Here is an 11587-nt window from a genome sequence, read left to right as displayed (position 1 = left end):
TTGACCCCCTTAGAAAAAAATCTGGGAGCCGCCACTGATTTGATCCATAAACTCATCTTTTATGCATTATTTTAAATTATAAAAACTTGAATTTTAACAATTGATTAATGACATAGTTATTAATCTTTAATCACCTTGAAATTTTGCAAGCTTGGGAAAAATATGAAAATAATGTAATTTAATGATGGATTTGTCAATATTCATATCTAATTAAAAAATATTGAGTGATGTAATATTACTTAAAGTTACACGATGTGTAATTTTAACCCAACCTCTCTCTCTCTCTCTCTCTCTCTCTCTCTCTCTCTCTCTCTCTCTCTCTCTCTCTCTCTCTCTCTCTCTCTCTCTCTCTCTCTATATATATATATATATATTAATTATCAATCCATAGAATAACTCCGATATCAAGTAATATGCAGAGAATTCAATAATATGTTGACCAAAACGCCATTAACAAATTAATCTTCTTTATTGCTTCAAACGGAAATCTAGCATCATAAATTATATATAATCATTAAATTGGAAGTGTCACCCAGCTACGAATTACATTAATAAATCCAACTAGTGGCATGTGTTCATATGGATACAAGAAAATACGTTGAATGAATAATGACAACGAAATAGGTCGAATTTTATATAATAAGCCTTGCTCTATATATAGAGGCTGCTAGCCATTGTGGCTTTACATCATCATATTCCAACAACCATTTCGGAACCAGATTAACCATTTCCACTTTGTTGATCACCTTGAGCCATAATTTTTACTACAACAATGAAGCTTGAAGTCGAAGCTATCTCACAGGACACTGTCAAACCCTCATTTCCAACCCCTCCACATCTCCACCACTACCAGCTTTCCTTCCTCGATCAACTTCAACCTCTCGTATTGATGCCTCTTGTTCATTTCTATCCGAAATACAGCGATACTAATCTCACCAATATAGAACAAAGTGACCGGATTAAGAAATCTTTATCGGATGCCTTAACCTGATTTTACGTGCTAGCAGGACGAGTTAAGGACAATCTTTATGTAGATTGCAACGATGAGGGTGCCCACTACGTTGAAGCAAAGGCAAATTGCAAACTTTCTGAATTTCTTGAGGATCCAATTCCAGGTGAGCTCAACAAGTTTCTACCATATGAATTGGACGAAGTCAATGAGTTACCCGCAGCAGTGCAGGTCACCTTCTTCAACTGTGGTGGGCTTGTGATTGGAGTTCTCATGTCCCACAGAATTATAGATGCTTTATCTTTCATCTTGTTTCTCAACAGTTGGGCTGCTATTGCTCGTGGTCATGGCAACATAGTTACTCCTCCAATGGATTCCGCCACGCTATTCCCACCACAAGAATTATCTGGCTTAAATATGAATATTGGGATCACAAAGGATAATATTGTGACCAAGAGGTTTGTCTTCGATGCATCTGCTATAGGTTCCATTAGAGAAAAATACAGTTCTGATGACAAGAGCATTGAATACCCACGTCCGACTCGCGTTGAGGCCTTATCTGCTTTCATATGGAGCCGCTTCATGGCTTCTACTCAATCAAAACCAGATCCAAATAAGATCTACAAAATTGTTCATGCTCTGAACCTACGTACCAGGACTGACCCTCCTCTTTCATTTGATTACTTTGGTAATATTACCCGTTTCGCTATGTCAGTACCATCCAGGGACACTGAAGAGAGCTTTCATGGCATTATCAAACCAATGAGAGAAGCGATACAGAAAATTGATGGAGATTTTGTGAAAATGCTCCAACAAGGTGATGTGTACTTAAAATATATGAAAGAGAACATCTCTAACTTCGTAAAAGGGGAGCTGGTTACGCTTTCCTTCACCAACTTGCAGGTTTCCTCTATATGAGGTTGATTTTGGGTGGGGCAAGCTGCATGGGTTACCTCAGCAAAATTCACGTTCAAGAATTTAATTACCTTTATTGACACAAAATCAGGAGATGGAATTGAGGTATGGATTAACCTGAAAGCGGAAGACATGGCTAAATTCGAAACCGACAACGAGCTCCTTGCCTTTGTTTCACCAAAGAACTTCGTACTCGGCTAGGCAAAAACGGCTATACTAGTTCTGTTTGTTTGTTGTGTGTGTGTGGTTTTTTTTTTTTTTTTTTTAATAAATTTTTTTACTGAATTTCAGTTTAAAACTTTGTTTGGTTTGAGTGAAAAAATGTTTCTCCAGTTTTCACATTTATGTCAATGTGTGATACCTTTTCAAATTTATTTCAAGTGTGACACATGAATTCCATCAATGTTAATTATATTATTGTGAAAGATTAGGGCATTTGGAAAAATTTGTTGTGTGGACTTAGTACAAGGTCAGCTCAATATATTTTGGGTGTCTAAGACAATAAATTTATGTGAAAGTATTTTCTTATATTTATAGACGAGGATATTCCGTTCTACAAGCAACATCTAATTTTTCTATAGAGATATCTACATAAAGTGTAAAAGGGTCAAAGTCAAAAGGTCAGTAGACTAGATAAAAATCTAATCTTACTTTTGCAGAATAGATAAAACGTAGAAGGGAGAAAATCTATAGACTAAATAAAAAATCATTATTTTTATTTTAGGCCCTTTTAGGCAATACATAAGCAGCAAGAGGGAGATAGTAAAGTAGCTACATAGTGGAAAAGACTAAACTCTTTCATTCATCCAACTAGCGATAACAACAATAAAAGGAAGAACGATTTGCAACAGTATTACCTCCAACAACAAAAGTTTAGTGAAAGCAACAAGAAGAACAGAGAAAATGTGAGAAAATAAATGCCTGAGTAAAAATAAATGCCTGAAATAAAGATGAAGAAGAGCAGTCCACACACCGTACACTGTTTGATGAGTAACTGAGAAAAAAAAAAAAAAAAAAAGGATGGAGAGCAGAAGCAAAGAGCAGATGGGTTTTGATTTCTTCAAGAATCAAAATGGAGAGAAAGTGTTTGTGTGTGTCTTGTTTTGCCTTTTGTTTTAAGAGTTAGTCACTATCTCTCAGTTAGTAGATTTCAATTCAGGTATTCAACATTGAATTTCATTAATGAATTTTTCTATGAAACTATTAGTTCTAATTTTAATTTAGATATTGAGAAAATGAAGAGTTTATTAACCTTTTGCGTGATTGGAAGAGTAAAGACTTCTAAACTCTGAAACGGCTGAAAATAAACTAAAAAACATTAAGAATTTCAAGAGTGTACAACATTCAAAGAGAGGATTTTTTTTATTGATTAAAATTTTTGGGACAATGCATTCAAGGGGCCTCAAAATATTTTTTTCCCTAGGTGAGGGGTCTTCTTCCATTTGGTAGCCTTAAGCGATTGCCTAAGTAGACGAATGGTTGAAATGACCTGCTAAGTAACCACGGCTTATATTCTTTCTCCCGTACTCTACTAACAACTTCTCCCTCTACACTTGTGGGGGAACACACATACATCGCACAATGGCACTAAGTGTTAGGGGCATCCAACATCTAAGGTTGTGTCTAGAGTTATCTCTAAGTTTGATCTTCATGTAATAGCTAATATATAAAGACATCTCTTGCCTTGCTTACATAGTCTCCAAATGCAAATAACTACTTTTGCCCTTGTGCTCCACCTGTGGAAACAACCTACTCTTAAGTTTGTTTTATTTTAAGAGATGGTAGGAAGAATGGCAAGAGATAGATAAGTACTTTTGGCTACATTAATTATCAATATGTCAATAAAGCAATATCATAGATAACTTAATCGGTCAAGTGATTTTGTTATCTTTGGAGTGATTACTTTAGTAAGAAAACTACAATTCTTAAATTAAAGATACTAATAAAGTGAGTTATTGAACCTGCAATTTATATGTTGTCCAACTGGAAGACCCAATACTGAAGTAGGTTTAGGAAGAGCAAATTTAAACTTTGCAGTATTGTGGCTTAGCTGAGTTTTCTTAACAAGTTTGAAGTCGGTAAACTTCTCAGGATTTAAGGAACCTGAAAAGACATCACTCCAAGAATTCATTTTTTGCAGGCAAACAAGTAGTCTCTTAAGTTACACAATCATACGGGGCCCTTCTCCAATTAATTCTAATGTCTAATAATGATTTTACATATTATGTTTCGTTTCTAAATGCTCTAACAAATACACTTGGCTTTTTCCAAGGACTTGTCAAAATGACGCTATTACAACAATATCTTGATTTATTAAATTTCCAAAACATATTGAATGTTAACTAATCTGATTATAAAATAAACATTATTCAAATTGATTGGGGTGGTGAATTTTATACTATTCATATACTCATTCACACACTCAATATTTTTATTGTCGGGAAATACTTACGAGTGCACTTAGGGCACTGGTTAATAATCCATATAAAGAAAATTTTTATGGGAAATGAAAATTTTTTTTTTTAATATTTTGACAGCTTTTTTCATTTCCCATAAAAGTGGTATTAAAACTTTCCTAAAGTGGATTATTAATGAGTGTCCTAAGGGCACTCATTAGCAAAACCCTTTATTGTTTATCATGTTCTCGTACACACCAACAAAATGGGGGCATTGAGCACAAACCGGGATAACGCTAGATGCTCTTTCTTTTCCCGAGAGGGCTAAAGTAATATATGATTAAATTTTAAATCTAAATAATAATCAATTTATATATAATATCACATTGTAACAATCTTAATATTTTTATTAGCCAAGCTTCATTTTGACATTCAAACTTCATAATTATTTTGGTTAAGTGTCTTTACTTAACCAAACTATTCTTCGATTGATCGAGTTTCATTGAATTTCAATTCTTTTTCTTGCAACTTGATTGTTCTTAAAACTTGACTTAAATCACCTTGAGCAATGTTTAACACCTATTCTAGACATGTTTTTGTTTTCGGTTTGCCAACATAAACAAATTAAGATTCTAAACATCTAATCCTAAAACTTTAGAACCTAACATAGTTTATCCAAATTTTTATTTACATACTTGGCCTATGATAAAATTTTGGCTCCATCCGGACTCCCCTTCCCATTTATTTATTTATTATTTATTAAAGTGAATTGTGCCCCTTTGCGTACTTTTGCTCTGCAATCTAAATGGCTTAAATAGTTGCATGTGATTGCTCTGCAGTTTTATAATCGGGGAAGGCTTAATTAATTGCCTTATAGTTTACGTGAAAACCAAACAATGTTATAAAACATTTACATTGACATTACTAATTAATTGGATCGCTACGGGTGAATCATTGACATCGTCCAATTGATATGGGTGGAATTTGTTATGCTCTGAGTCAGAAGTCATCAGGGTTTGAATTCTCAAGCAACTCAGAAATTTGGTTGCATTTGTGATTGGCCACAACTTGTACGTATTGTATATATGACATAAAGATTGTGCTTAAACCATCCATCTAGCTGGTTGATTGTGCACGTAATGAATTTTTTTCACGTTTGCTCTAGATTGTTGACTTTACTGTAGTTGTCATTTGGATAGAACAGAATCCAGGGCATGAAAAATTGAGGTGTAACTTCGTCAAGAAGCTTTGATTATCTCCTTGGAGATTGACTTCAATTGTCATTGTTGTTATTTATTAAGTGAAGTAGATATGTAATGGCTTTATGTATACGTACAATGATGGAAAACAGCCATGGCTGCTGGAAGACATATACATAGGGAGTTCACAAACTCAATGAAACTATTGATACAAGGATTTTTATTTATTTATATAGTAAAGTATTGATACGATGTTGCACATTAATTGTTAATATTCATCTTAAGAAATCGCAAATAAATTAATGTGAGCATATACCATTTACAACCCGTTGGTTGTATTAAATCGTTCGTATATAGCAGGAAATGCAGGCATTGCCCAATTCAACGTAACCAACGTTGTTGATTTCTTTTGTTCTTACCTGCCATAATGATTAATAATCATGCTCTAGCTTTTTAATTTATAGATGTACGGGGTATATATGCTATATACCATTTCACCTCTTGTTAACCTTATATATGGAGGGTCAGCTGTCACCCTATGGAGTGTTGACAATATAGGGATCGGCACCTCTAATGCTTGCCCTCAGCACGTACAGATACGAGGCTTTGTGCCCTTTAAAGACTAAAGTGCGCTCCTTCCCAACACCAGTTGATTTTAGGAGCAGTGGTAAGCATCACGGTCCTAACATTTATTTTCTAAACTCCTATGTACATTCATAAATGCTCACACATAACATCAAGAATCCTCTAATGAATTCACTCTAATCTTTTTATTTTATAAGGAAAAAGTTAATGGGTACTTACGAACACTTGTTAGAGAAGGTTTTTAGGAAGATTTTTATAGTAATAGAAAAAGAAAAAAAAAAAAAAAAAGAGTAATTTATGAGTAGGTGCTTTATTCGGCAATATGGGGCGCCCCTAATAACTTCTTGAAGTATTTTCCACATAAATGACTTTCTTTTTTTCTCGAATTTTACTCTTTTTTTTTAATTTGTTTTTTAATATTTTTTAATTTCTCATAAGAGTTACTTCCTCTGTCTCAATTTGTTTGTCCTGTTTAAAAAGTTAAACTTTTAAGAGAACATCATTTATTATCTTGCCTACTTTATAAAAATGTATAAGTTTACAAAACTACTTTTAAATAAATTTATTAGTTTTTTTTTTTTTTTTTAAAAGTTATTCTTAATGAGGCAACTAAAAAGGTGCTCCAATTAGATTGATTTTTTTAATTATTTGTTAGTTTTCTTTTCAAATAGTTTTGCAAATAAAGTAGGAGTATAATAAGAACATTAGTAAATTAATAACTTTTATTTTTAGAAAAAAGACTATTTTGGGACATCCCAAAATAGAATAGAAGACGAACAAACTGAGGTAAAGGGAGTATATCAAAACTTTCCTAAAATAATATATTAATAAATACCTTAAGAGCATCTACTAACATGACTCATTTGATAAAGCTAATTCCTATATATTAATGGCAATTTAGTTAAAAACCAGTTTGAATAATTAATCCTAACTGCTGCGAATAGAATAATCTGTTGACCCAAAGACCATTAACAATTTTATCTTTCTTTATTGCTTCTAACGACAATCTCGATTCATAAATTATATATAAACATTAATCAATACAGAATGTACGAATAGAAAGTCTCAACAACGTTCTTAATTTTGGCATTGTCGCCATCCCCATCCATGATTTAATAAATCCAACTAGTTGCACATTGTATGTATTCACGTGGATACAAAAAAATTCATTGGTTGAACAAAGTCAATGTAGTTAGAGTTTTAAATAAAGCCTAATTGGACACCGTGATCAGCTAGCTTGAAGTTGAAGTTACCTAGCTACTGGACATCGTCAAACCCTCATTTCCAATGAATTATTATTATTATTATTATTATTATTATTATTTTAATTTTGACATTTAAATGAAGATTTAAAGAAAATATACTAAAACCACTAAAATTTTAGAAGTAGTTTATCCAAGTTTTGATTTAACCCTTTTGTTTACCAAAAAAAAAAAAAAAAGAAAAAAGAAAAAAAGAATTTAACCCTTTTGCATGTTTTTGCTCTGCAGTCTAAAATCTAAATGGCTTAAATAGTTGCATACTTGCACGTGATTGCTCTGCAGTTCTATGATATGGAAAGGCTTAATTAATTGCCTAATAGTTTACGTTAAAACCAAACAATGTTCTAAGTTCTTGTTCAACATTTACATTTACATTGCTGAATGGACATCGTAATTCATATGGGAAGAATTTGTTATGCTCAACAGGGTTTGGATTCTCAACAAACCCAGAAAAGTTGCATTTGAGAACAGCTTCTACGTAGTGTATGCTTAATATGCTATCATCATTGCACTAGCTGGTTGATTGTGTTAAGGACTCAGATAAGGATTTCTTAATCAGTTCTCGTTGCTCTAGATTATTGAGTTTACTGTTGTTGTCACTTGGATAGAATCACATAGAATATAGAACCTATGACATGAAAAATTGAGGTGCACATAAATTAATAACCACTCATCGTATCAGTAGTTTGTAAAAAACATGAAATTGATTAGGTTTTAATGAGTCAAACCCGGGAGTTTTGATAAACATTTTGTTGCGATTCAATGGTACAAAAAAACACATGCAGGTCTGTGATTTATTCTTTGATTTGATACCTTTTTGGCTTCAAGTTTATGAAATTCCGATTATATTCATGAATAGAGAGGTGGCTGAAGGCATTTGTTCTGGTATTGAAAAAGCCTGTCACAAGGAAAAATTAGAGATGGAAGCTTAATTAAAAACAAGTTTGATTAAGTAATACTAACTGCTGCGAATAGAATAATCTGTTGACCCAAAGACCCTTAACAATATTATCTTCTTCAGTGCCCATTTGGGTGGAGGAGAGAAAAGGGGAAATAGAGGAGAATTAGCTGAAAATAGGCTAGTTTTGGGATAAATGTACACTATTTTATTCTACTCCTCCTCCCTCCCCACAATCCAATGGACCATTATTCATTCTAACGACAATCTTGCTTCATAAATTATATAATCATTAGTCATTACAGAATGTAAGAATAGAAAGTATCAACAATGTTATTAATTTTGGCATTGTCGCCATCCCCGGCCATGAATTAATAAATCCAACTAGTTGCACATTGTATGTTATCGCGTGGATACAAAAAAAAAAATTCATTGGTTAAACAAAGACAAAGTAATAATAATTTTAATGTAAGCCTCACTGCATGGATTGGACACCGTCAGCTAGCTTGAGGTTGAATTTATCTCCCTGGACACCGTCAAACCCTCATTTCCAATGAAATCTTATATATATATATATATATATATATATATATTTATATATATATATATATATTTCGACATTTAAATGAAGGTTTAAAGAAAACATACTAAAAACACTAAAATTTTAAAAGCTGTTTATCCAAATGTTGAATTATTCATAGTTTAACCTATGATAAAGTTTTAATATGTTTCTGTGAATTTAGCCCCTTTGCATGCTTATGCTCTGCAGTCTAAATGGCTTAAATAGTTGCATGTGATTGCTATGCAGTTCTATGATATGGAAAGGCTTAATTAGTTTCCTTATGGTTTACATGAAAACCAAACAATGTTGTAAATTCTTGTTCAACATTTACTGATTTACATTGAAATTACTGAATAATTGGACATCGTAATTCATAAGGGAGGAATTTGTTATGCTCAGCAGAGTTTGGATTCTCAAGAAACTCACAAAGGTTGCATTCATGGACGGAGCTATTCTTGGGCGTGGTCATTGCCCTGCCTCTCAAAATTTTTTTTTTTTTAAATACTAGTATATATTTATATACTAACTTTAGTAATTTGATTCAATAAAATTACACTTTGTCTCTCTTAACAATATTATTAATCCTCTTAAATGCCATAAAAAAAGTTATAAATCTAAAATCTAGAAAAAAAATAGCTCAACAACAAAAATGACGAATAGTAATACTAAAAATAATTAAACTCAATCAACTAATTTTATCCAAAACAAATAACTTAATCCTTTAAAATATTTTAACAAAATAATTTGTCATTACCCAGTAGCAAAGGCACACACAAACATAATTTAAAAAAAAAAAAAAAAAAAACCAAAAACCAATAGCGGACATACTTCGAACTCTATTTTCATAAATAATTGCATTGTAATGTATTAAAAACAATAATTTTGTGTCATTATCTTCTTTGAATTTTTTTTTTTTATTACTAAATGACTTTTTTAAAAAAATTAGAGGAAAATAGTTGCTTATTTGGAGTTTCATAATGATTTTTTTTTATAATATTTTTGCTCTCCTAATTCTAAGTCTTGACTTCGTTCTGGTTGCATTTGACCACAGCTTTTATATCGTGATATGCTCTAATCATTGCATTAAATATAGAATCGGTCCTGGAGGTGATGACGGTGACAACGGTGCCAATGTTTATCTATTAAGAGATATAAATAATGGCAGTTGGTTTACGTACGATTATGAAAAATAACCATGGCTGAAAGAGTTATATATAGAGAGAGAGAGAGAGATCACAAAGTCAATGAAACTATTGATATATATATGATACGACGTTTTTTTTTTTTTTTTTTTTTTTTTTTTTTTTTTTTTTTTTTTTTTTAAATAAGCTATTGATACGAACATGGTTGTCAAAATCGCGATCCGGATCGTAAAATCGCACGATTTTACGATCCCACCTCACTAGAAAGTTTAAAATCGTAGCAGGATCGCAAAAATAATAGGATCGTATGTAGGATCGTGTAGGATCGCATAGGATCGTAGGATCGTATGGGATCCTACCGATCTTACCGATCCTACCATTTGGCTTGATTTTTTTTTTTTTTTTTTTTTTTTTTTTTTTTTTTTTTTTTTTTTTTAAGTGGGATTCATTTGGGTAAGGTAATCCACCTAAACTCACAAGCCCAAGAATGAATTGAAGTCTCAAATTTACCCCTATGTCAACATAAAATCTAAAAAAAAACCTATAGTACTTAAGTTTAACGTTTTCAAAAACAAAACCTAAAATATTTAGATGATGAAATGGGATATTATGACAATGATAGTGATTAGATTAGAAGAACCTTAGAATGAGAATTCTTTTTTGGATTTCATATTTGTAATTAGCTAGTTTACCTTAGATTAAGAATTCTCTTTTGGATTACATATTGTAAATTTGTAGTTAACTAGTTTTTATATGCTAACTAGCCTAACTTATTTTGGATTTGGAACTTAGAATTTGGAAAACATTTTCCATATGTGTAGATAATATTTTGGTACTTAGTTGCTAATTAAACATATACTGAACTTTTTAGATACATTATGTCAAAAATTAAATATATTTTGTTTAGTTAGAATGACATAGGAACGATGTAGTGCGTGCAAATTACATTTTATGATGCAATTTTTTTTTTTAATGGATGGATTTATATTTTAAGTGATTATATAACATACAAAGTCACTGTCAATAGGTTTTTTACTTAAAATCTGAAAATAGGTAGGATCTTACGATCCACGATCCGATCCTACAATTTACGATCTTACCTACCTTCCACGATCCTACGTGGATCCCGATTTTGACAACCTTGGATACGAAGTTACGCATTATTATTATTCATCTTAAGAAATCGCACACAAATTAATGTGAATATATATATATAACTTATACAACTCTTTGGTTGCATTAAATCGTATATAGCTGGAAATGCAGGGTATTGCCCAATTCAACGAACGTTGTTGATTTTTTTTTATTATAGAATCTACTTTAATGATTACGTTTTAAAAATTTCTCCAACCTCTTCTTAAATTTGATTTGACATATCTTCTAAAGCTCGAGTGCGACAAAAGAAGTAAAGAAGAAAATTGGATCGGCTTTGGCGTCTGGTCAACTTATATGAGCATAAGCTAAGTAATATTATATCATTTAAAATTATTTTATTTTATTTTTTTATTGGAGATGAATTGGCATATCCCTCCCACTATAACAAAATATATTTTTCGTCGCTAAGTATCTCTCGCGATGAAATCTACTATTTAGCGACGAAATTCATTCATCGCTAATACCCCGTCGCTAAAGGTCTTAGCGATGAAATATTTCATCACTAAAGGTTCGATTAGTTTTTT

The 11587-nt window shown here is 31.8% G+C and overlaps 1 pseudogene; it reads left to right on the top strand.

The window, feature by feature from the left end:
* The first annotated feature begins 772 nt into the window (after window positions 1-772).
* On the top strand, window positions 773-2065 carry LOC115981098 (annotated as a pseudogene).
* Window positions 2066-11587: the final 9522 nt, after the last annotated feature.

The sequence above is a fragment of the Quercus lobata genome, chromosome 3, assembly GCF_001633185.2.
Source record: "Quercus lobata isolate SW786 chromosome 3, ValleyOak3.0 Primary Assembly, whole genome shotgun sequence".
Classification (NCBI taxonomy): domain Eukaryota; kingdom Viridiplantae; phylum Streptophyta; class Magnoliopsida; order Fagales; family Fagaceae; genus Quercus; species Quercus lobata.
The sequence above is the reverse complement of the archived record's forward strand: the minus strand, read 5'-3'. Positions and strand labels throughout refer to the sequence as shown.